General features: G+C 39.8%; 1 protein-coding gene across 2 annotated transcripts in view; it reads right to left on the bottom strand.

Annotated features, from left to right (window-relative positions):
• enox1 (ecto-NOX disulfide-thiol exchanger 1) overlaps positions 1 to 27,972 on the bottom strand; it is a 118,445-nt gene that overhangs the window by 79,812 nt on the left and 10,661 nt on the right. For both annotated transcript variants that reach the window (XM_005475294.4, XM_005475293.4), the window contains exon 2: positions 3,816 to 3,848. The gene's annotated coding sequence lies outside the window, so the exon portion shown is untranslated. The remainder of the gene's footprint in view (positions 1 to 3,815; positions 3,849 to 27,972) is intronic.

Here is a 27,972-nt window from a genome sequence, read left to right as displayed (position 1 = left end):
CTACACACTGAGCACAGCAGAGAGAGAGGAAGAGAGCGCAAGAAAGCAGAGGAAAAATCAGCCATTTCACTCCTCCTCAGGTCATCATTACAGCGCATCAGGACAGCTGCTACCATGGAAACCTCCAGAGAGCAGAGCCTAGAAATACTTGTTGGTCGCAAAAATCAAAAGCCAAACTATCTGCATCTAGGCAGTTTGTTTCCCACTCTATTTATTTATTTATTTTGACCAACTTTAACTAATTTTTAATTTCTAATCTTTCCTTTCTGTAACGGAGGAAAAAGTCTCACCCTCTTTTAGAGCTGCTGTTGATGTCATTAGCTCACTTCTCCATAGACAGATGGATCCACAAACTAGACACATTGGAGCTCTTTCGGATGAAGGAAAAACTGATTTTGTGAGTTTTCCTCTCATTTGTTACCCTTCTTGCATCCTTATACTGGTACTGTCTGTATTTTCAGTCCTGTGATATTAAGTTGAAGTCTATATTGTTGTTTTCTGTTTACGACTATCATGTGTTGGCTCATCTGATGCTTTGATATGATGATGATCTGGTCTGATAGGGTGCGTCATTTTTAATGTTTTTATATAAGGCTCATCTGTTTGGTTTTGTTAAGGGTTATAATTAGGGACATGGCTGCAATGATTAACAGGTGTGTTAACACATGCAGACGTAGCTACCGTTTTTCCGCACCATAAGGCGCACTTAAATCCTTTCATTTTCTCACAAATCAACAGTGCGCCTTATAATCCGGTGCGCCTTATGCATGAATTCTGCTTGTGCTTAGTAGTGACCTCGAACCGATTTTTTGTAATACACGGCTTGAACTCCGTCTACTTCAGGTCCCAAAGTCAAACGAACACTGCGGCATCACTGAGAGTTAAAAACTGTCTAAATTCTTTCATCTTTAATAAAATGATCAGTGTTGTTGCTTTACATATGTAACAATTGAGTTTAACATCCAGGCATCCATGAAAAAAGAATTTAGTTTAGTTAGAGTTAGCAGAAGTTAGCTCGCTAGTTTCCACCTAAACATGATATAGCATGTTCTGACTGAGAGATTTCTGAAAAAATTCAAACTCTGCTATCACTTCCAACATAAATGAAGACAGAAAACTAAACAGCAGTGAGGTTTGTAGGGTTACTGAAGTTGGACTAGCTGCTATATAATGATTTGCTATGCAATCACTAGCGACACAGCTACGGTAGCATAACATAAACACAGTGAAGTTAGAAGATGAATACTAACTTTTTTCCACGCGTTAACGGGAGGGTTCCCGATGGTTAGGGACAAATGCAATCACAACGCAGGATGCTGTAAACTGACCAAACTTCAGTCAGGAGATAATCTATCCACAATACGAGGTTAGTCAAGGTTAGTATTAATATACTGCAACAACATGCGATTAGAGCAGCTGTGAGAGAATTTATCAATAATTAATCAATGGTACGGAAGTGGAGGAAGCAAGAAGAATGAGTTGAGTAAAGTTTGACTTATCTGACTGTTTTGTTTCGCTTTATGCGCCTTATAATCCGAAGACGCATATGGTCCGAAAAATACGGTAACACTTTGGATAATTGAAGTGACTAAATTGGACCTCTCCACCATGCTAGTGCTTTTGGTCCCTTTTAGTAGAATTTTTAATTGAGTTTTCTGAGCCCAAGAATCACGAGATGTTTGTACTTCAGATGTAGTTTATACATTTCAAACTTTAAAGGGCTTTAAAGTCTTGCACGATGTTGGTGTTCTGGCAGCTGTAAACATACGTATCAAGTCAAATCCCACCTTAGATCCATTATTAAATTGTTTGAAATCCTTTTCAGTTATCCAATGACAAATGTCTGACTATATGTTATGTTGTATCTTTTCCACTGCTCGGCTCTGATGAAGACACAGTTGTAGTGACACACAATGAAAGGCTGTAAGCAATGTGCGCTCCAGTCCAAACAACTTCTCAGTTATCTCCGTTTGAATTATATAATGTGATCTGGTATTTATTTGGATATGTAAACTGTATTTTAGGCAAAATAAAAACGGATCAGAGGTTCTAAAATTCAGAAAAGCTCATCTTGCATCTTGCTTTGCGTTGTTTTTGTTTTTTTAATCCAGGCTTGATTGGATATAAAAAGAACACAGAAAAAAAAAAAAGATCATGATTCATGATAACATTTTATCAGTAGATGTTCATTTTAACAGTCACACATTCCCCGTTAAATTTGGCATCAAGAATTCGAACTAATCAGTGTAAACAGGGTTTTGATTCAGAAGGCTCACTACTTACAAGATTACCGCATAGAAAGTAATGTGTGCTTGACTCTAGAAAGCTCCTGATGTTTTAGGGGAGCAAGAAACGTAACTTACTAGATATGGATTCAGAAAAAATATTGTAACTGAAACTACGGCTGACAGTTTAAATTCATACCATTTACAATCTGTGCTGAAAAATTCCACTTTGTGTCCAGAAAAGGACAGGACTTTGAATTTTGCTGCAATATTGACGCAGCAGTCAGCTAAGCTAATCAATAAAAATAGAAAACAACTGTGACCAGTGCTGCACTAATCAGATACTCATGAAATAATCACATGACAGCAATTTCATACATTTAGGCATGAGGAGATGCTGAGGCTTAAACCGAGAATCAAAAAGGGGAAGAAAAGTGATTCAAGTGCCAGCCCACATTTAAAGTCAGCTGAGTAGTGTTTCATTTCCAGTACTCATCTGAGTATTTCAGAATCTGCTGATCTACTGGGATTTTTCCACACAACACCTCTAATGGTGTCTAAGTATGCACAAGAGCATCTCTGAACAAGCAACACACAGAACCAGATGGGCTACAGCAGCAGAAGATCACCCCAGGTGCCACTCATGTAAGCTGAGATATCAGAAGATTATAAAAAATGTTGCCTGGTCTGATGTTCCGACACTCAGGTCAGAATTTGTGGTAAACACGATCAAAGCATGGATCCATGCAGGCTGCTGCTGCTGATGTAATGGTGTGGGTATTTTCTTGGTACACTTTAGTACCCTCAGTACTAACTGAGCATTGTTTAAACACCACAGTGTACGAGTATTATTGCTGACCATGTCCATCCCTTTATGACCACGGTATACCTATCGTCTGTCAGCGTGCCACAAAGCTCAGATTAACCCAAAGTGGTTTCTTGAGTATGATATCGACTTCACTGTACTTGAATGACCTCCACAGTCAACAGATCTCAATCCAATAGAGTATCTTTGAAAGGGGAGATTCACATCATGGACGAGCATGTCAATATGGACCATTTATAAATCTCTGAGGAATGTTTAGCGCACCTTCTTGCCTCTGTGCCATGAATGGCAGTAAGAACTAGAGACCTGTGTTGTAGTTCACAGTGATGTTATGCAGATTTACAAGAAGGCTGCAGTGGATTCCATCAACAATAAACCAGCATGCATGCACAACAAACTGTGCATCCTAATATGTGATAAAGCAGTTTTCTTTGTAATTTAAACCAAACTAAACTTGAGAATAATCTAAGGCAACGAAAATGTGAAAGTGACCTTAGTTGCACAGTAACAAAGAGCAGCTGGACAACCACTGCAGAGATGTGTCTGGATCACCACCTGAGGGACAGTTTTCCAAAACACATTATCAACACAGCTTGAGGTGACAAATAATCAGGCTGGTTCTGCATCAACTCTTTAGCCATTTGCTCGTGGAAACAAAAAGAAAGAAAGAAAATATGGCATGTCAAAGTGATTGGACAGGGTCTATTCATCACACACCTGCAAAACCAAGAAGAAAAGACAGGAAAGATAAACTTCTGACTCACTGTTGTGCTGCAGCTGCTCACGTCTGATGGCCCCTGTGGAGACAAAGACAGAATTCCTCATTAGTTTTATTGGTCCCGTGTTTAGGTTTTACCACTGTCCTAATGAATTAAATGTGCTGAGATCTCGTCAGGTTTCAGCCATGACATCATCTCAACAGTCCCCCGAAGCAACGCAGTGCCTGTCTGAATGTTAATGTGTGTGTATGATGGATTCAAGGCTCGCGGAGGTGAGCAGCTAATAAAACCGCTGCACGATTTATTGCACGAAGGCGCAAGAGTTCTGTGCACATACACACGCATACGCTGAGGACCAGCTGGGCTTTGCTGACCTTTCTAAAGAAAGGCTAAGCTTTAGAAGCCCACAGAGAAACAAAAGCAGGAAAACTGTGTCGAAAGAAACAGCGCTAAGCTGATCAGATCTTGATGACAGACTGTGCAGCCCGCAGACAAAAGGTCACTTCAGCTAAATCATCTCACTAACAAAAAGGAATTGGCCAGTAACAAAGAGCAATGAATGACATCAAACAGGATTTATTTTTATCATAAAGTGTAACAGGCTTATAAAGTGTACTAACTGACTATGGGGAAACCACACTGCCTGCTGCTAAATTATGCAGAATCATTATTCAGTGTAAAAGACAAAGGATGTGTAAAATTACAGTTTAATACTGTAATTTTAACCTGACGTCTAACTTCAGATGTCTAAACTATCCAAAGGTATTTTCCAAAGACTCACTTTACTAAAGAAGTATAAAAGCTCCTCATATTGATGCAGAGATGAAAGAAGTACTAGTAAAAATACTTGTACTTAAAATACTTAATAGTATTCAATGAAAGCCACTATGTTTTCACTGGATAAATGAGGTGTTTCCAGTTTTTTTCAGGTGAATGATTAATAGTTTTAAGAGATTTTTTAGAGATTCCTTCAGCTTTTGGAAGGCCAGTGGTTTTCCCAGGTACTTTTTTAACATCCTCTGGCTTCAAGTTTGGAAATTTGTCTGAAAGACCTGCTTGCTCATTTATATCAGCAGGGTCCAGGCAGCTGAGGTAACTAGATCAAATTCCCTCATCAGTCCCAACTTCACCGATGCTAAGCACTGGCTTAGCATCGGTGACTGACTTATTGTTTTGTCGTGATTTAATTCGGTGCAAAAAGAAACACCAGGAGTTGCAGTTAAATCTTCATTAGCAACGCTGTTGCCATCAAGTGCCTCCAATATCAAAGAAAACGGTGCTTTCCACTAAACCTGACAACCAGGTGCAGCATCATCCTGTTACTGTGACAACAAAGCTAATTAAACTTGTAACATTGTAACAGTGACAACAACATCATCCCATATACCAAAAAACACTGTCATTGTCACACATCTACAGTTGGTAGATTAAAACAAAGAAACAATATTTTAAAGTCAGTTTTAGCTGAAAAAAACTTCTTTAAAAAAAAACAACATTTGCAGGCATGATGCTATTAAGATGGGCCTATGATAGCAGCTTAGAGCAGATTTTATCTTTACACTTTCTCTCTCACTGCTTTCAGTTTTAATATGTATACAAGGCTCCACTCCCTTGAAATGCTGAATGCATCCTCTTGCTTCAGCTCCATGTTTACTGCTTCAGTATGTGGCTGGTTATGTATCCTCTCTTTAGCAGTGTAATCATGCAAAACTTAGATCAAACAATGGCTATCAGTTAGTCTCATAGCATAATATAATCTAAAATGTAAAAACAAATATGACATGATGTAAAGTGATGAGATGTTCTGTTACTAGCTGAATGGGAAAAGTGTAGGTGTGTTGTTTTTAAAGACAATAAAGCATTAAATGTGGTGCTGGGTGATGGTTGTAGCACAGTCTGTAAACAGAAAGTGAGCGATCGCTGTTTAATGTTCAGCCAAGTGAAGAGTACAGCGCGTGAGTGCCAGAGCAGGCCATATGGCAAAGACACTCCCAAGCCAAAGCAGTCTCGACTGGAATGAACCAGTCCATCTTCCAGCAGCTCCTGTCCACATACAGACACAATCAGTATGGTTTCGTTTCACAGTGATTAAACTATTAAATTATTTTTAATATATATTTTTTTCTTTCAGTTGTTTTACCATCCAATTATTACAAGCAGTGAAAACAAAGCTCAACTGAGCTGAAACTGGAACGCATAGAAAATAAAGGTGTGGAAATGACACCGCTTACCTTAGCTAAATTACCGGTAACACCCCTGAACAGCAGGTGTGCTGTTAACCTTTCCCCCCCTCTCTCTCTGTCTTTGCTCTTGTTTCTCACTAAAGCTTTAATACTTTTATTTCTTTACTGTCGGTCCCCGGTGTTTTATTTATCTCCTTGTTTTCACTCCCTCATCACCTCATCACCGCCAGACTGACTGATATGCAAATAACGAATAAATCTGCATATCAATTAACAACATCATCTCCTCACCAAGCATTCTCATTGCATGTACGGAAAGGAGGGTGATGCATGTGGATCATATGAGGGATGCATTAGAAATTCTGGATTACAGAATACCTGTGATTCAGTCTTTGTTTTGTTTTGGGGGTGGGGGGTATTCATGTTCCTCAAACTATTTTTAGAAGCAGTCAAATGTCGAAATGTAAGAATTATTTATTTAGTTTTGTAATTATAGGATTAAGAGTGACTTCAGCTGTACAGCATTTTAAAATGGATTTAGTACAATGTTGCAATACATAGTTTTAATGCCTAAATGCAGACACAGTGATACAGAAATGTGTCAGGTTAATATTTACAATAGCATGATGGTGTTGCAGGATTGCTTTGGTTTTGATTGCAGATGTTCTGCAGATGAAGGTTTAAGCCCTTCTTCCAATTTTCCAAAGCTGTCCCATGGATCAGACTGAGTTTTTTTATCGAGCTGTCAGGTCTTGTGTTTGACACCCCTGTGCTAAGATGTACTAGCGTTTTAAAAACTATTCTTTTAAAGGGGGACCTTTTCTGCTCATCTTCTAACTCCACATATTTATTTTTGGACTTTCTTTTTCAGGGTAGCTTCTCATAGTTTAAATTAGTCGTTATTTATCCAAAACTGGGCCTTAGTGGAGCACATTAGTTCCGTTACCAATTTCTTTGGCATCACACAGACTACAGAGTAGAATAAATCTCTTACAGCCTGAGCACTGCACCCAGAGTTAGTGCTTACACACCCACTGATCTCATCATTTGAACCTTGTTTCAGTTGGCCACGTTTTACGGGAGCATCCACCTTTTATGTCTCATGCATTCTACAGTTTTCTACACCACACCTCTGGATGGTATGTTACTGTAAAGCTCAGCATTTACCTTGTTTTTATAGTTTTTGTGGGCACCCAGCACTGACTGTGACCCTACCTGCCTGACCCTTACCCAAGCTAGAATCCAGTTATTATCCTTAAATCTCAAATAGTGTTTAAAGTTGTAGATCTCTACAAAGCCGTTGGACTCAACCAGTATGGGGGATGTATTTGCAGGGTTTCAGGACCCCACAAATACAAAAAAAACCCCCAAAAACCAAAAAAACACAAGCCTATAGAAAAGACACATTCACATAACTACACACTGATCTGCACAAAAAGCTATATGAGTTATTGCATCGGTCTTCATCTTCTCATTTGCAACCCTGCAGTGCAATTGATTCCTGTTGGCTTAGGTGTTATATAAATAGATACATCTGTGTGGAGGCTATAAATAGAAGAAGAGATGTTGACATGTATAATACTGTGAACATTTTAGGGGCACTATGTCTCACAGTGATTGGGAACATCATAGCAGTTTGACAGCTATGGCAAATACATATCTGATCTTGCAGCAAAATATTGAAGTGTTTTATTTTGGCACTGGTAGCTTTTGGTCAAGTGTAGAAAAAAACAATCCGGCGGTGAGAATGGACACCGAGGCTATTAAGGTGCTGAATAAATTTAGTGTATTTCTCACTGACCATGGGCAGAGTTAGTGCTTACACACCCACTGATCTCATCATTTAAACTGGAGCATCCACCTTTTATGTCTCATGTACACTGACCATTGGGTCAGTGTACATGAGACAACAGAGAAAGCACAATAGGTCCTCATTAAAGGATTAAAAGATAGAACAGAATGTAATTTTAAATATTATGAAAGAAGCAACAACAAAAAAAACCCCCAAAACTTTAAAATTGTCCATGCATCACAACAGGCAGTGAAACATATTATACCATCTAACTCTCATCCACTTATTCTATTTTCAAACTTGAGTGCAGTCTGGTTCATTTCTAAAATGGTTAGCAGCAGCAGAAGATTTAAATCGGGCCAGTCTAGCAAAACTTTGGTAATTACTGAATTTGAACTGCAGCAGCATTTAGCCAGCTTCAAATACTGAACCTCATTCATAATTATAATACACTTCCCTTCTTAGTAGTGCAGAATGACTAGCAAAATGTGAAATCAGAAATGTTTATCTGGTAGGAATGAATTCCTTCAGCTGAATCCTGAAAGCCAAATGAGAAATCCAAGTAAGTGCCGGTCTTCCCTCTAAAGCAAACCTCCAGGTCTCTGCCGACCGGCCTCTCTATTCATCACACACCACCGCAGTCGCACTGGCTGTTCTCTCCTGAAACAAAGCACAGCAACCATTTGTGTGTTTTGTGTGAGCTTCTGCTTTATGGCCCCTTTGCTTTGCCTTGATCAATCAAACAGGCGTGGTGAGCAGCAGGGTGAGCGGGGAGCGCTCTGTAGCAGAGGATGGGGCGATGTTCCCGCATCCCACCTATTGGCACAATCCGTGTTCCGGCAAGCCCTCGTATAAATCACTGTTAATGACACCAGAGAGAAGAGGAGGAGGAAAAGGGAGCAGTTAGGCTAAATAATCTGCACAGTGCTCCTCAGGATGTTGCTTTTGGAGAGTTTATGAGAATTTCACCTGCCTATGGAGAGAGCGAGGAAAAGCCGGACGGCAGTCTTTCCAGGCTCATACGGAGGCTCAATGTGGTTTTAATTTCTTTAATTGAGCCTTTATTAAACCATGGGAGCCCCACAACGTCTATTTCCACCCATATGTTTCTCCAGTGGGTTTGGAAACTTTGACAAAATCTTGAAATATCACCACAAAAAATCAAAATAAAAGAAAACGAGCATGACAACGACACCATCTTCTCCCTTGGTGTTTACACAGTGAGAGAGGCTGCTGCCAACGTAAGTGAGGTGATTTTCACCTGTGTCTCCTCTGAGCTGTATTTTCTCCATCTCTTCAAAGACGCCAACACACTTGGTGAAACAGAGAGCACAGGAGAGCAGCAAAACCGACACAGGGATGGTGGAGTGAGTCCAGGGTACGTAAGGTATTTGATCGACAAAGTATTTCACATCATTGTTTGATTCTTTATTTTTCTGACACACCAGCTGAATGTTTTGACTGCACTCTGCCACATGGAAGGATCACTCGCTTAAGCCTCAGTCGTGATTTCCAGTTTGTATTTTTCTTCATAACAGTGGTAACGTCATTACAGTAAGTACTTACAATAAGCTACTCCCAACATGCATCATGAATATAGAATATATAATACAAAACTCCAACCTCTTTCTCACTTCATGCACGTGTAAATGTTGCATCGTTTTACTCTAAAACAGATGTCAGATGCACGGAGCATGCTCAAACATTTCATTTAGTAGCTACAACTGCATGTTAATTAGCTACAGCTCATCTAATCTGTCATTTTAAACAGTGACAGCAGGTAAAAGACAAGAAGAAAACACACTTTTCATCACTCTTCACAATCAAACAGAGCAAAGGGAGATAAGAGGAGAGGAGGTTCGTTGACATCTGTGAGTGTGTATGTTGCAGACTGGAAGCTGGCTATAAGAAGTCATGTCTATAGGCTCATATCTTTCTCCTTAATGACTAAATGAAACTGCAGGCTGAATACAAAGTATTCAAAAAAAAATGTATTTAGGAGAAACGGAGAGGCCCCGTTTATGTTGTGGGCACCAGTGGAAAATGGCTGCGATCAGGATTTTCCTCAAGTACAATGAGGACAGGCACAGTGTGTGATTTGATGTGATGTGCAAAGAGAGGCTGGTTTGCTTTGTAAGTGGCAATCCAAATGCCCTGCTACTCTCGCTTTACTGCTGACACAGTGGCTGGATGGCTGGTTCCAAATAATATGGAAATGGCTTCAAATAACAGTTTGGGAAACTTGCAGTCTCTAGTGACTGACCGGTTAAGGAAATGCGAGAAACTGATGGAGATTTCAATGTGAATATAGCATGACACAGTCACTGTTATAAGGGACAGAATATGACAAGGCCCATTAGACAAATTAGAAAAAAGAAAAGAAAGAAAAAAAAGTCAAAGACTCCACACTGCTTGTCAAAGCAGTGACCCATAGAATAAAAGGATCTGGTGGCTCTGATGTGTAAGGCAATATTGTGCCTGTTGGGTTGCCTGTTGTTTGGGTTCTTCCCTTCAGGAGGAAGGGTCACTGCAAATCAATACAAAGATGCTCTGAGTGGTCACCACTTTCCTATGATTCAGGAGGTCTCACAGAATCACCTGACATATCTGACGAATATGAAAGTGATGTCATTTATATACTACGAGCTTTTACAGTGTCCAGATCTCAACCTCACTGAGGCCTATGGGAAATTTAGGACTGACATCTTAGACAGCACACGCCACATTCTGCTCTTTCCCACGAGTAGAGTAAATTTAAGTACCAGTGATGACAATGGATTGGAATGGGATGCAGATGACTGGAGTATATTCATCAATTTTTCCTACAATACATCTCTGCATGGTATATTACTGTAAAGCTCGCTGCCCAAATATTCTCAAAAGGAAACAATCATCTACAAATTTAAAAATCATCTGATGGCCAGTTAAAGTCTGTACTTTCTTCTAAAAGAAGACTAAAAACATATCTCTCCTCCAGTGTGCATGAATCCTTTAGGTTAATCCACCTGCCTGCTCAAACACTGAGCTATAGGACATGAAACAAACATGAGTGCACAGCATTTACCTTGTTTTATAGTTTTTGTGGGCATCCAGTACTGACTGTGACAAGTGAATGCCTAACCTGCCTGACCCTTACCCAAGCTAGAATCCAGTTATTATCCTTAAATCTCAAATAGTGTTTAAAGTTGTAGATCTCTACAAAGCCGTTGGACTCAACCAGTATGGGGGATGTATTTGCAGGGTTTCAGGACCCCACAAATACAAAAAAAACCCCCAAAAACCAAAAAAACACAAGCCTATAGAAAAGACACATTCACATAACTACACACTGATCTGCACAAAAAGCTATATGAGTTATTGCATCGGTCTTCATCTTCTCATTTGCAACCCTGCAGTGCAATTGATTCCTGTTGGCTTAGGTGTTATATAAATAGATACATCTGTGTGGAGGCTATAAATAGAAGAAGAGATGTTGACATGTATAATACTGTGCACATTTTAGGGGCACTATGTCTCACAGTGATTGGGAACATCATAGCAGTTTGACAGCTATGGCAAATACATATCTGATCTTGCAGCAAAATATTGAAGTGTTTTATTTTGGTAGCTTTTGGTCAAGTGTAGAAAAAACAATAAAGTGATGTGAATGGACAGCAAGGCTATTAAGGTGCTAAATAAATGCAGTCCATTTATCATTTACTATGGCCATCTGCTTTAATCTGTGTCATGAATAATGGGAAGAGATGGAGTCTGTTATCTTTCAGCAATAAACACATTTTACCACTGAGTCACATGTGAGGCTGCAGAGGATTCTAAATCACTTCTACAGAACACCTCAGACCCCTAAAATCGGACAGATCGTTGATACAGCTGTGAGAAGATCAGATAAAATGGAAGGATATCTGTCTTGATGCATGCTCAGTCATCCAGGTTAGTAGAGCCCAAAAGGTTGATTCAACAAAACAAATCAACCTTCTTTTTTTTTAACTTGTGTGTCTTCTCAAGTCTTCAGTGGACAGAACTCAGATGCAAGGAGAAGAGACAAGTGAAGGAAATAGGGACACAATTAAGGGAATTGGGTGTACTCCATGATGTTGAGATTAGGGCTCTGTGGGGGCCCAACCATCTGCTACAGGACTCAGTTTTATGACTCTGGCTGTGGGCTCATTGTCCTGCTGCAAAAGTGATTTTGGGATGATCAGATGGTATTGATAACAGACAGGAAAACAAACAGCTAAAATGCCTAAAGGTTTTGTGCGGCTGTGGAGGAAGAGCGTTTTTGTTGTGTCTCTTCATAAATCGTGTCAAATTATAACTCGTCGTTAGTGTGAGAATGTGTTTCTGCGCCTCATGTTTGCTGCCGAAAACCGACTTTAAACACGACCAATTACAGCACCCTCCTGCATGCCCACATGCATTAATCATATAGACAAGTAAAGAAAAATATCACCTTTTGATGTTCATTTCAAATTGAATTCTGAAATAAGCCATCATGCACTTATTACTCTCCGTGAGACACAGCTGATTATCCCTGTGTGCTCAAATGGAAATATTCCTGAATGAGAACAAAGAGATTTCACGGCAGCTCCATCACAACCCCCTCACCAACACACACACACACACATACACACACACACACATACACAACATGGAGATGTACACAGGCAGCGGTCCCATAGGACGTTCATGAAGACTCCTTCCAATAAAGAGGATTATAGATTTTGCCCTGTGCACCCAAGTGTTTCCAATGAAATAACGGCCTCCTCCTGCATAACTCATTAAAATGTAACCCCCCCACCCCCCACCCCCTCTTCAGAATATCACTGTACTGCTCTGCATGCATTACAATCTTTGCATGGAAAAATAACCCTGCCATGCATGTGTGTGTGCGTGCGTGTGTGTGTGTCTGTGTATGTACATGCATGTGTTTTAGCATCTGCATTGCAAGGGTGTGAGAAAATTAGAAAGGAAGATAAGAGGAAGTGCGAGTGAAAATGTGCTTCTATCCTTGGTGGCCCTGCAGGCTTTGTGGCTGGTTAAAGATTTCTCACACACACACACACTCACACACACACACACACACACACCTACACACACCTACACACACACACACACACACACGATCCTTAAAATAAGGAGGAAGCAGTGAGATGAATGTTAAATTTACATTTTTCTTCAAGGCGACAATGGAGGCAGGAAATACATATTTATGTTGAGGCAACACCTCGACAGGAGGAGGGCAGTGCTGCATGCAAACATGCACATGAACAATTTTTTGCTTGCTCTCGTTATGAGGACTCTAAATTACATAACATCCTCCAACATTAACCTGACCATAACCACAACCGTGAGCTACTTTCCACGTGTGAAGTTATGTTACTCTCCTCTCCATCTTGCACCTTCTGCCCTGCTTATCATGTGAGATAACTTTTTGACTTGTAAAAACAATACATGCAGGTGACAAAACCATGGCAATGAAAAATTGCACAGCAAACATAAAAGATAATCAAGAGAGATCTTAAGTTATTCTAGTCTAAATCCAGATATATAAAGTTACATTGTAGTTTTTCTTGTTTGAATTCATAAAAAGCAGTGCTGGTGCATTTAGTCAAAACCTCCTTTAACAAAATGTTTCCAATACCCTTTTTATGGGCTTCCCATCAGAAAACTCTCAGCTCATTTTTTTTCCTTTTTTTTGTTGGAATGAATATAATAAGACCTAAAAATGTGTTGAAATTGACTGACTGATCTTGAAAGCATTTGACTGCTTAAATTACAGCAGCCAAACTCTCTTCTGGCTGTGCTTGCGTCCTTGGATCTAACTTTACATCCTGAGGAGACCCTGGAAACAGATCTGTGTTAATTTAGCTACAGTCTGAAAATGAAACTTCTCAGTTTGACAAGTTCATGGGGCTGCTATGATGCTTCCCTCTCAGAGGAATCACCCAAAACTTTTAAATATGGTTCAATCCATAGATGCACAGACACATGTCCTTAGGAGAAGGACATTAAATTTACCTGTAGTTCAACCAATCAGCTAGAAAGTTCAACAGTTTCATAGAAATAAAGAGTGACTTAAAAAGTGTGAAACGTTATCCACCCAAACCCTGCTAACTTTAAGTAAAAACTTATGTTTCCATGGTAACACTAGGTAACACCTGCTGACAAAAAAGGTGGAAACATGGGTCATTATGTGTCATTTCCTGATAATACTGTGACGCAAGCAATGAGCATGGAAAAGATTTTTCAAGACACTACTAACCCAGATTTTTCCAAGGAAAATACCCTTGTAACCGTTAAAAATTTCAAGGAGGTCTAGATTTTCTGCTGGACTAAAGAGAGGTGAGTGGTTTAAAGTGTTACTTCGGTGATGTGTGGTAACAGAAAAGTACTCCGAGAACTAAACTGCTTTGTGCAACACATTTAGACCTCTATCTAAAAAGCTACACATTGCTGTTATTTATGACATGCTGTCTTATGCAAATATATAACTTTGCGAGCAGTTACATATTGTCATTTCAAAGTTTCTGTGTAATGATCAAAGGACGCCTTCTTTAATATGGCTACAAAGTGTCAAACAATGAGAACACATGATGCAGTTACAGCACCTGTGACAAACAGCTGCACATTTCTCACACTGGCACATTCTGAGAGACGGAAGGTTAAAGACTGGCAATTGTCTGACCTGGTTACATGCTTCTATGCTTTTGAAAACAGTTTGTGACTGTACAGCAAAACGGTAACGTAGTTAACCGCTGAACAATAGGGCAAGTGGAAAATCAGGAAGGCCCTTTCTGGAAATAAAACCACAACCAGGTGACGTCAGCTGGTGTCAGTTTAAAATATTCAACATGTTACAGAAACTTTTGTGGGAACAACTGAAGATCAGAGATAATTGTAATTTCATCAGCTACAGCTGATGCATAGAGGAACACTCTTGGTCCAACTCGGTCAGCTCAGGAAAAAGTATTCTTTCCCTGAATTCACACTTTGTGCCCTCACAACAAAAAGTAAGGTTAATGGTTTTGGGATTTTTTTGTGAGGGGCAGCTTTAAAGGCTTTTTTTGAAGCCAACCTGAGATGTGTGGAGTATGATATATGTCCAGTAGTGGTGCTTTTGGAGGCAGTGTCTACAGGGGCAGAAAACAACGACAATGTAAATTATGCAAACTCCAAAGTTGCTCCTCATCTCTGTTGCACTGATCTCTGCTACCTTGGCACACCTCAGTTTCACACCCGACTGGGTGATAATGTAGGCTAATTCTTCCTCGGTCTCTCTCCCCACATTTCCTGTTTGTCTCTACAATCAGCTATAAAATAAAACATAACATCTTAAAAACAAGCCAGTATGGACACAGACACTTACCAAGTTAAGAACCAAGTGTGGTTCTGTTAAAGAAATGAACCGTTCAAGTCTTACTTTCCTTTGGACTCTATTTTGGTGTCTACCCGTCTTTGTTTAATCAGTTAATCTGAGCAATTAGGAAAGTTAGTGAGGTGGCACATGCTTACACTACAAGCTGGTTCTCTGTTGTTGCTAAGCAACCTGATAACTCAAAGATTTGCAGGATGAGGTGAGTGTGCTTTCACGTGTAAAAAAACATCTCTCCAGTTTTCTCTCCCTAGGTGTCCATCCTTCTCTCTCTTCTCTGACTTTACTTTAGTACCTGCAGACAGATTTTTTATTTGATTCATAACTTGTAATAAAACAGACCTTCACTGATGAACTTCTGTGTTACAGGACTGTGTTGGAACAGCTGTTCACAAGTCCCTCACGAACTAAATAAAGTCCCAACAATCTCACAAGCTATGGATTCAGAAACATTTAAAGAACCTAATATATCTGAAGCAGCATTCAGTTTGCAAAAACTGAAACCATGCAGCTGATGTGCAAGAACCCATCCAGTCCACCAGCTCTTTGCAAAGTGTAAAACCTGTAGTGAAATTAATCTTTGCATAGTAAAATCTCCTGCTATTCCAGTTGATTACTAGGCTTACACAGGAGTGAAATATATATTCAACGTCATATGTTTTTCTAGATCTTGACAAGTTTTTTCACATCTTTGTGGCTTTAGGAAGGAGACATAGAGAAAGAGAGAGAGGGAATGACATGGAGCAAATGGCCACAGGTGCAATCAAATCTAGCCTAGCAGGAAGGGCCAAGAATTCAGTAGATGGTTTTCATGCTCAACCAGATAAATTATAGTAAAATACTCTGCATATGAAGGTCTGTTTTTGTAGCACCTCTGAATTGTAATGCAAATGTAATAAGATATTTACAAAATGCAACTCGAGTTTAAGTATCTCAGGGTCTTGTTCACGAGTGGCTGGAGAAGGGAGTGGGAGATCGACAGACGGATTGGTGCAGTGGCTGCAGCGATGCGGACGCTGTACCGGTCTGTTGTGGTGAAGAGGGAGCTGAGTGTAAAAGCAAAGCTCTCGATTTACCGGTCGATCTACGCCCCTACCCTCACCTATGGTCACGAGCTGTGGGTAGTGACCGAAAGAACGAGATTGCAAATATAAGCGGCAGAAATGGGCTTTCTCCGAGAGTGGCTGGCCTCTCCCTTAGAGATAGGGTGAGAAGTTCAGCCATTTGGGAGGGGCTCGGAGTAGAGCCGCTGCTCCTCCACATCGAAAGGAGCCAGTTGAGGAGGTTCGGGTATCTGACAAGGATGCCTCCTGGGCGCCTCCTGGGTGAGGTTTTCCGGGCATGTTCCACCGGGAGGAGGCCCCGGGGCAGACCCAGGACACGCTGGAGAGATTATATCTCTCGGCTGGCCTGGGAACACCTTGGTGTTCCCCCGGATAAGCTGGCGGATTTGGCTGGGTGGCTGGGGAGAGGGAGGTATGGGCTTCTCTGCTTGGGCTGCTGCCCCCGCACCCCGGATAAGTGGAAGAAAATGGATGGATGGATGGAACTATTTAAATTTATCTCAAAGTGTTTACCATCTGTTTTGTGAATGTTTTTAGGACATACTTTTACTTCTTTACATTAAAACAAAGCCAGGTTATTATGTGACTGCCTTACTGTTCCAGTATATAAAGAGATCAAATTTTTATGTGGCTAATTAGCTAAAAAGAGTTTAGCATCCCCGATGTAAATGGTATCACATTTCAATAAATGATCCATCATAACGTAAAAAATGTGATGCTCTATGTGACATAAATCAGTCAAATTATTAACACTCTCAAAATTAGCTACAACCCTCATTTAGTTAAAAATACTTCAAAGGCAACATTGAATGTTCAAACTGAGAAATGCTATTATTTTTATTATTTCACTCTATTTATACAGCACTCTAGTTTCATTTTAGTGTTGATTTTAGACATTAATAAATTATGTAACAACACAATGGATTCATATTCTACAGCATTAGCTAAGAGAGCGGTTAGCCAGGTAGCTGTACCTTGACTATGCTGCATATATTTGGCGTAACAAGCTAAAGCCATCTCGGTTGCCAGTGCACTGATACTCAGGTGTACAGCATGTACATTGGTCTCTCATATCATACCTTACATACATAAAATACAACAGGCCAGTGTAACAGTAGTATAACATAAAGATGCTAGCGTGCACATGGGGTGCAAGCAATGCAAAGTTTACGCCTCCCTTTTTCACACTTGTGATTAAAGCTGCAGCAGCTGGAGAAAACTGCAGCTACTTTGCTTTCTGTTTGGACTTTCTGCTCCTATATCATCACTGACGGGGGAGGTTTCTCTCAGAGTGGCGGCACCTACTGTTCAGGAGAAGACTCCAGCAAATCCAGCACCAGTATAAATGCTTATAGGGCTGTTAAGACATCACAGTTTGTGCATGTGACAACTAATGCAGTGAGCATATATTTAACATTTATGCCTGAATGATACAAAACTGTCACTTAAATTGGTTTATAAAGCAGCATTGTCACACATTCCAAATCAGGAAAGGATCGCCCATAAAATGAATATGGTAAATGGTACCACTGGAGTAACCTGCATTAGATGGAGCTTGTCAGTGAATGACTTAGCCATGCTCTACATACCACGGACAGAAGGCTAAGAGAGAATAGAGGCCAGAAACACAAGAGAAGAAAAGATGTGCTCTATTTAACCTCTGTTCTCTGATTCTATCCCCTGCAGCTACTTTCCTCCCAAGCTGAAAGGTTGAGAGATGAACTCTGACGTCTCAGTAACATGGCCCGACTTCCTGTGCTGTACAGTTCAAATGTAAAAATGCATATTTAATGTGCAGAGCAATGGGACAAACAGGAAGATGCAGAACCAGGTTTCAGGGCTTTTTCTGGGCTTAGAATTGTCTCAGTGCAGACTACCTTCCAAGGTAAAGAAAGTAACCAGATTTCAACAGCCCTCGAAACTATTTAAGCAGACGTAGAAATAAATAAATTTAACTGTGGAAAAAACCTCAAGTCATTAAACAAAAAGCTGCATTTTTCAGGACATGCTCCATTAGTTTTGTGGTGGGACAAGGACTAGACATATGACTCCAGCTCAGTGGGAAAGATTAGACAAATTCATACCAATGTGACTTTTCCATCATCTGTTGAGCCAGGAAGTTTCCATGAGAAACAAGGACACAAACACATTAACATGTGGAGCAAAGACCTATCTGTAATCGCCAACACTTAAAAGCTGTCAAGTGCCACTTATTAGGAAATTGGTTGGCATGCACATATTGTCTCTGAACTGTGTCAATGTGCAGATGGCTGGCAATATAAAACTCAATGAATGAGTGTAAAAACGTGACAAATGAGTTTCATTCATTTATATAAACCAGGTGTGATCTTCACCTCAACGTAGCTTTGTATTCTGTTTCTCTACCTTTACAGATAAACCTGTTAAGTATTCCTTTGTATTATTTCATATTATTTAATATTGTTCTATTGCCATATTTTCTGTTTCATCATTTCTGGGTTTCAGGAGTTCAACAGACATGCTGGATGGTGACCAAAAAAACTGAGATCTACCAAATTAAATAAGTTAGGGTTTTCAATTTAAAGGTGTACCATATTTTTAAATTTTAACTTTTTTCATGGTTAATTTACCATAGTGATGTATCACTAACAAGGCCCTCAGGAAGCAACATGAATGCACTAAAGAAGTGCATCCAAAAACAATACATGCTACTGTTTATTTACACAAATAAAGAGAGTGGAGATGCTACCAGCTGAAGAAAAGGGTTTAGGTTGAACCATATGTTTATCAGTATTCATTTCAGCCTCAAAAGTCTGTCAGGCTATAACAGCAATGACAGTAAGACGGAGAGATCACTGTCTAAGGTTCCAGAATAATGGACTGGAGGAAAAATGGTCTCCAGCTCACCTCTGTGCTTTTTGTATACTGCACCCAGAGAAAAACCCAAACCTGTAATCACCAGGTGAGCTAGGAGACCGATGAATTTTGGGAGCTGTAGTGTGGTGTGAGATGTGGCTGTAGGGGACAGGAGGCTGTCCAAGAGCATTTATCAGTGAAACCATCAGAGCAGAAGATGCTCTCAGCAGCCATTACTGTCACACGCTGCACTCTGCAAAGCAAACACACGCGCACATTCATCGTCCGAGCACAGCAGAGGCGTTCATGCAAGCACGCGTTCACACGGAGAGTGAACAGCGTGGTTGTGTGGAAGCTCTTTGCTTGAACAGAATCCTCTGTGCAGCTTCTTGTCTGCATTTTTGTGCTGCCAGTAACCAGGTTTTTAAAATTAATTTAACTCTCTGTCCTTGACTGTCTCACAGAGTACAACCACGATAAGCTGGTTAAAACTGTAAACACATATTTTTCTCTCTTCACTGGAATGAAGCCTTCAATATGAGAAAAAAATCTGAAAACAGAGCTTTCACAACAGAGGTCTAAATCACAGATCACTTAGCAGATTTATTCCCCGTTTCTCAGTTAAGTTGAGATATTAATGGACTTTTTACTCCTCAGGTTTTAATGCACCCCCGTATGTATAGCAGTAAGCGAAGGCTTTATGATCAACAGTTACTTCAGTCAGTGAACACATCATTATTCACAGGGCCTGATGTGCAGTGATTTAAACTGTCTCTGTTTCAGTACAGGCACTGTAAACAGGCACTGTGCATGAGGCTAAAAGCTCTGCATCGTGTTTTTTTGACAGAGTTATCAAACTATAATCATTTATTTGGCTTTGACTGATTTGTAATAAGCTTTTAATGAGGAAGTAGAACAATGTAAATCACAGATTAGCAGTCAGAGATGCTCTCAGTCGCCAGTAATTGGAGCTGCACTGCAAAAAAACGCTAATTCAGCCTCAAGCTTTTAACCCGAATATTCACAGATTTTGTCAGCTGATCGATGTTTTCTGAAAGCAGATTGTAATTCAGGATTTGAATTCAACATTTATCCCAAAGATTTTAAAATAAAATAGCTTTCTTTTTTCTTTTGAGAAATTAGAAGCTTGTTGCCATTTATAACTATTGTGGAGTCTATTTTTAAGTCCATACTTGGTTGTGCAGATATTCTGTGCAGTCAGGTTGCCTGACTGACAAGCATTTTTCATGGTGCATTACACTAATGACAAACTTCATACACCTTATTGCTACTTGTTACACTAGGATTGTATTTCACCATTGCATTTAGCTGTTGGGTTTCCATGAATTCAGCCTCACACACCTAATGGGTGGAGATGAATCTGTCGAGCAACTGGATGAGACAGTAAGTATCCATTAGCTCAACATCCCTAATGCAGTTAGCAAAATGACTATTCAGTTCTGCATGTGAGGCTGATTTCATGGAAACAAAACTGAAGGTTGTGTTTGGCCCACACAGCTTCTCTAAGGAGATCAGTCATTACATCAGCCCCCTTGTGAGCTTTATCAAATCATCTGCTGAGAAGCTTTGTAGTTTTTCTTGGACCAGCATTTGAATTTTGATCTCACATCTCAAATCTCATCCAGTCCTGGTTCTAAAAAATAGCGCAAAAATCAAACCTTTACTGTCATCCAGTGATTTGGAACTTCTAGTGCTCACTTTCATTTTTTCTGGCATCTGCCAGTCTTTACTGGCCTCTCATCAGCTGGGCCAGAATGCAGCAGCTAGGCTGCTAACATAAAGTAGCCATGAAACTCAGAATTTATTTAAAATTTTATTATTGACTCATAAAGCACTCCATGTCCAAGCACCTGCATATATATCAGAGCTACTGAGAACTTAATCCAGCAGTGGGCCCCTAAGATCATCTAATCAGTACATTTTAACTGTTCCACCCTCTTATTTTGAACGCAGACGTGACAATGCTTTTGAGGTTGCTGCTCACAAACTTTGGAACAATGTTCCTTAACCTATCGGGTCAGCTGAGTCTGTGATTTGTTTTAAAGGGCTGCTGAAAACCCCTTTTTATAGGTTAGTCTTTCCTTAATCTTTCTCCAATAACTTTTGGCCATAGTTCGTATAAAATGTGCCTTTGCTGGAATGAACGTAAGACCATATGTTTGAATGTGTGTCTGTGGTTTTATCCAAACTGTGAATCACTTTGTCACTGTGTTTTAAAAAGAGCAAAAAATAACATTATTATTATTTATACCTACACTTACAACTCAACGTTGAAACAAATGTTTAAACTTCATTCCTGTAAGTATTCAGTGTTTTTGGAAACCTGCAGCATGATTTAAGCTGTTTCGACGCCTCCTCGTTTACCCAAATCTGTTTAGGTTTCCTCCGCTCTGATTCTGCTTTAGATTTAAGAACCAAATAGATCACAGGAGTTGGGAGAAGGGCTCAGAGCAAAATAAGGCATTACACCTTTCTTTAAAGTTGGTTCTTATAAAGCTGAAGCAGGTTTTCAATACTCAGCAAGAGGTTCAAATATTTTACACAACCTTGAAAATATCTACATCCTTAGGCAGTTGTTTTTCAAGCAGAAATTTAGAAGAGTAAAGACACTGACGCACAGGTTTGAACATTAGTCAGGCAACTAAAATGTCACATTGGTTGGTCTCAGTTGCTGCGGCTCTACTTGAGGCTGGCATTGACTCAGCAGAGTGAACATTACAACCGGCAGAAATCAGGGCAGCCGCAATGTGATCATCAGGACAGAGCAGAAAGCAGAAAGACAGAGGGTGTATGCTGCTGTCGGTGTATCAGGGGGTTTGGCAGGCTGCGGGCAGCTTGTTCCCTCTATTGTTCCCACTGCTGGATGGTGTCATGATCCGTCTTCTCTGTCCGGAGGAGTCCACTCTGTAATAAAAGCTCATCCCTCACTGTCTCCGACTGTCCTGTGGCTGTCAAACTGATGCAGCTACAGGGTATGGTGTGTCATACATATAGGAACACAGTTTAACCGCACTTATGGGAACCTCTGGTTCTTGCCACATTTTTATCTGTTCTAAATTTGTTTTGCCAAATATTAGAGAACGCACCTGCTGCCCAGAGGATCAGAACAGTGGTCAACCAGTTTTCTGCCTGGCTGAAGATCAGGTCAATATTCATAATTTTACAAATCAGCAGTCAAGACTAAGACTACCCTGAAGCTAAGCATCTTACATCTTTCATGTCTGATATTATGTATTAAGGAAATGACAGCAAGTAGTTTTTGATATGTGCAGGAAACACCTTTGAGTCATTTCACAGTTCTGTCAAAGTAATGGCTCGATTTTTAATTTCCAGATGGTAAACTAAAATGAGCTGGTTCCTATATAGTGCTTTTCTACTCTACCTGAGCACTCAAAGCAAATTATACAACATGTCTTATTCACCAATTCACACAAGCACTTTTTCTGTGGCTAAGTGCTTTTCTATCTAACATTCACAATCCATTGAATATATCAGGGTTCAGTATATTGCTCAAGGATACTTTGGCATACAGACTAGAGCAGCCAGGGATCAAACCACCAACCTTCCAATAAGCAGATGTTGTCCTGTACTTCCAAAGCCACACCCACCAAAGAGCTGGCAAAATTAGCAAATCACAAAAAAAATTTAACACCAATTTGTTTGTTTCTGGCATCAGTTGGAGTGACTGCGGTATTACTGAATGTTTTTCACAGTATCCACATGGCTTCACAACAAGGGTCTCTTTTGTCTTTTGATTTGATCTCAGGAAGACGACCCTGGATCCAGAAATCTCACATCTTTCAGGTGAGAATAATACAAAATACAAGTACAAATACAAAATGTACTCAGAGCACTGGGTCAGAGACCCAGCCTGTGACACTGATATTATATAGTCAAAGAATGGCATAGTTTGTTACTACACTTAATAGTTCTAGCATTTCAGATACACACCAGAAATACCAAACAGGCTAAATGGGCAAACAGGCCCCTAAAGACCCTAATGCGGGTCACCTTGGGTCTTTATCATTTGCTTCATTTGGTTCGATATAATTCCAACAACAAATCTGAAACTTAAATAAAGGGTTCTTGTGGCCAAAGCAGCAGACTAGAGTCTGGAATTGAACTAGTTTTTGACATGAAAGGGTTTGCATGCCCGCCATCGTCACCAAGCACCTGCTTGCAGCTCGGATACAGCTGACAATTGTTGGCCCAACATTGATTAAAAAACTAGATCTGGTAGACAACAAACGGCAAAAAATCATTTTGATTGTTCTACTAAATTCAATTCTGTGTTGTCCTGTGTTTACTTTGCCACTTGTCAGCAGCAGTGAGATGACACTGCTGTTCTGACAGCAGTGCTTTCCCTGCATGCTTCAGTCTCTGTTACATATAAAACAACACCTGCTTTATCTGTCTGTCTGTCTTTGTCTGTCTCGGGACTGAAAAAAACACAGGTCTGGTGCACCACTATATAAAATACATTCTGTCTTGTATAATGTAGTTATAAACAATTATATCACATAGGTTTGACACAGCACAGACGACAAATATTAATGTCTTTGCATTAATATTTGTTTTATCTGCATCAGACCGTTCTGGGGAAAGCAGTGAAATCAACCGAAGAAAAACAAAACCTATTCACAGCGGGACCCAAACACCACTCAGGAAGCCTGAAAACGTGAAAACCTGCACCGCTGATTCATGCCAGATGTCTTGCACACGCTCACATCGCTGGATATAAAAGCTCCGCATTGAAACTGTGGGGATGTGTTGGTCTGCCACAGTCAATCTTGTGCCAATACACATCATGTCACCGAAAGTTTCACACAGCTACATTTAACCCTGGATAGAGAGAGGCAGATCAAGCCAGCGTGTTATTGGTGGGGGAGAGTATGGAAAGTCACGCTGTCCTTCTTTAGGATTGACCTACATTCCTTCCCTTGCTTGATCCTAAACTTAAACTCCCCTTAAATCACTCTTGGCCATAAACTTGTATGAAATTAATAATTAGTTTCTTCCCAAAATCAACATTTTAGTAGACTCTAAAATCTGTGATGCAAGTACATGTATATCCACAAGGGTCAGTCTCTTTCTTCTTATGGAATCTGTAGCGATCAGGCTTGTTTATCAACAAATACATCATAATTCATTATTATTATTATTATTATTATTATTATTCTCATTAGTAGTAGTAGTAGTATCATTGTTGATGTTGTTGTCGTTGTTATTATTAATATTTGACTATAAGTAGTCAATCTGTTTCTGACACTGTATTTAAAGTTAGTGAAAGAGAAATCTATTGTGTGAGATGAAAGACATTGAGAGGTTATTAAGCTTCTAATACAAATTAAAGTTAAAGTTATAACATCTGAACTCACATATAAAGCTGACATTAAGATCCAGCATGTGTGTCTTAACAGGAAAAATAAGGACTAAAAAAATAAGGTCTATCAGAAATTTCAAGACCCTGAATTGATGTCATTATATCAATCTGTTTTGTTTTAGCATGCAAGGCACTTCTATGGGAAATCATTACATTATCATTGTCCACTGCAAATGCAAATGCAAAGCATGCTTGATAATCTCCACGCTTTAAGGTTTCCGGTGATAGCTCTCTGCACATCCACCTCGAAATTGCAAAAGTACAAACTGTTGATTGTTTACTGTCGTTGGTCTTTTAGACAAACGGATGGCTGCCTCTCCAAACTAAATGTACACTAATAATCTGAGACACAGCTGGGCTCAGCTTATGTCTCACTTACTGAAACACTTGTTTACATCCCCAAAGCATTATATATGCAAACCTACAATATATTTATCACCCAAATAGAATAATGATAACTGAAAAAAAGCAATAAATTGAGATTTTTTTAAATGAATTTTCCTGGAGGAACTAATCCGAGTGATAATTTAACAAAAAAGACCCTTTTTGTTACTTATGTATCTTGTATCACTCAGCTCTGTCCCATGAAAAGACCTTGTCCTGCTGTTGGAGCCATCACTGTGGCAACATTATTTCTTCATCTGCTCCAGAAATCTGCTGGAAGATAGAGGCTGAAAGTGCAGCAGGTGGAGAACTGTGCCGAGCTCACTGGGGCTGCAGAGCAGAGCAAAGATTAATGTTTCCATTTGCATTTAAAGAGGGTGGAGTTAGAGTGAGCAGGAAGAGAGACTCACTGGCAAAGCAGCTGATTATTTCTTGGTCATTTATTGCAAAAAACCAACAAAACAGTTTACATATTTTTAATCATTTATTTAAACAACTGTGGGTGTGCTTCCTTCTGCATACATGCACATACACATGAGGATATGGGCGTGTCCCTTCTCTTAGCTACTGGCTAAAATACATACAAATTGGGAGACACTGCACAAGTTTCCACTGGACAAACTTCAGCTCTCGATGCATTACTCGCTCTCTGAATCTCTGGTCGGTTTCTGTGTGTGTGTTAAGTTTCATCTGGCAAGGACTGGCATCCCGCCTCTACATCTCTGCATGAATGAACACAGGCTTACAGCTGCAGCCGTGCAGCAGCATTATGAGGGCACGCACACATAGCAGCAATGTGTAACACACTGTGACTAAAAACCCAAAGACAGAGCTGCTGATCACGTTGTTAGGGCTACAGCTATTTCATACAGTTTGGAAACTGGGAACGGTCCACCAGTGGTCCTCAACCACAGCACCGTAAACTTCCAACACAAATGGGATTATAAAAGGGGGACTCGCAGCGACAGACCACAATCTAATTACTCCATGGGATCATCTTGCCCCATAACATTGAAATAAAAGTATTACCTCTCCAGACCTAACATGTGCACGCGATTCGAGTCTCGCCTGCACATTTAAAGGCAATAAGCCGAGGGAAGAGGATAGCAGATGATGTCTTTTATTTGAAACAGCACTCTCATGAAGAGAAGAGATCGGGAAAGACTAATATCCAGTTCGCACTTGGCCCCTACAGGCATCTTGGGCAGACTGAGCTTCTATCCAGTATCTAAACAGCCCAGAGTAAAAGCAGCCAGGATGAATTAGGTATAGGCTGCAACCACGTCAAGCAGTAGTTTGAGCTACAATGTGGCCATAAGCAGACAAATCCCAGAGGGCTTTTCCTGCATCTGTCGGCCTGACATACAGTATGGGATTTGTATCCACCCCAATCTAAACTATGCCCAGCTTCCTCTACTGCAGGCATATTTGGATAGAACAACCATTAGAACTATATGAAGATCATGCAGACCAGGTAAACATTTGACAATCAAATAGACTCAACTCGCACATTAGAAACATGAAAAAAGAAGATAGTGATTTTTGGACAAAACAGTGAGTTTGTTCCATAAGAAAATTATTCCTTTTGCCAAGAAAGCAGCGGCTCTGTGGAGATGATATTTGTCCATCTGTTTGACCATCTGTAGGATTACACAAAAAGATATCAGGCGGGGCATGTGCAAAGGAAACACCCACTGAAATATGGCGGGGATGCAAATTACTCTGAAAATTTATATGGAGCGATTTTGAAGGGGTTTGGCTGAACTGTATCACCAAACAAATGCAGTTGCAGTTGTCTGCCCTCTCTAAATGTCCTTATTGTACTTTTTTATGTTTCAAATGTTTTTTAAGTGAAAATAAATGTAAGCGAGCAGAAATGTGAGTCTATTCTCTGCCGAAACAGGAGCAACTCAATTTTTAAAAGGAGTGAACTAAATAATACAAATATTCAAGTTAAAGGAGGCATCTTCACATCTATAAAATATTCAGTTTGTAATCAGATAAAACAAAAAAATGAAACATCTTCCGAACTGTAAATGATTAGACAGTTAATCACTTCTTGTTTCATTCTCACCGTTTCTGTTTAAAACTCTACGTACTGCGCACACCATTTCTCGCGCTGGTTTCCTAAAAAAGCTGTTCTTGTATGTTTTTTTTGTGTTATCTTTGTTTCTTTTGACATTTTAATAAAAATATAAACGTTGTCTTATCACATATCAAGTTAAAAATGTGAAATATTCAAAATAATCTCCATTTGCCACCCTTTCGTGGTCTTAATGAAACTACACGATCGATTAAAGTTGCTGATGAATGCTGTTGTTTTGTTTCTGTAAGCTGCATGATGTGTTTGACTGTGTTTCTTGATAAAGGTCTCAGAACAGAGCCACATCAATTAATCAGCTCAGCTGGCAATAATTTTGCAGAGACATTGCTATGAGCAGATTCATTTTACAACGTGCACCAATGTGAAAACTTTTTTTTTGTAAGTACGCAGAAAAGCAGAAAAGCTAGATGAATTTCCACATTTGTCACATGTACATCCAGCAGTGCGGCTCCATCACTGCCATTTAAAACTGCCAATTCCCAAAAATGTAATATACTGTATATGTAAACATGCTGTATGAACAGGGAATATTTGTCAGCAACGACATCAAAATGTTTTTGCTCCATAAGCTCTCCATAAATTTTCAAAACACTGACATTGGCTTGTTTTAGCTTCTCAAATGTGATGTTGTCTTTTGTTACATATTTGCAAGTAAAACTGAACATTCTAAATTTTTGGATCTTTAGTTTAATAAGCTAAGAAATTTGAAGATGTCACCATGACTTCTTTAAAAATTCCCTTTGTTTTTTTGTTTATTGTTTACTTTACTGGCAAATTTCCTGAGAAACTAGGCTAGTGGTTGAGGGCGTATATGGATCTGCATTGGACTTTCTGATTAAATAAAACTTAGAATAAATAAATGGATGAAACCAGCACAAATGAACCGACAGCTGAATCAATAATGAGAAAGTCATTAGTTGCAGGCCTGCATCGGCCGCTGCGTCTCAGACAGACAGGAAGTAAATCCTATTTCCTGCCACTCTCCTCTGCAGCTTTCAGCACAAATCAGATTTACTTGATGTGTAGCCAGAAAAAGACCACACAGCACACACTCACACTCACAC

Source organism: Oreochromis niloticus, linkage group LG16 (assembly GCF_001858045.2).
Source record: "Oreochromis niloticus isolate F11D_XX linkage group LG16, O_niloticus_UMD_NMBU, whole genome shotgun sequence".
Lineage (NCBI taxonomy): Eukaryota > Metazoa > Chordata > Actinopteri > Cichliformes > Cichlidae > Oreochromis > Oreochromis niloticus.
Note: the sequence above shows the minus strand (reverse complement) of the source record. Positions and strands in the feature narration are given on the sequence as shown.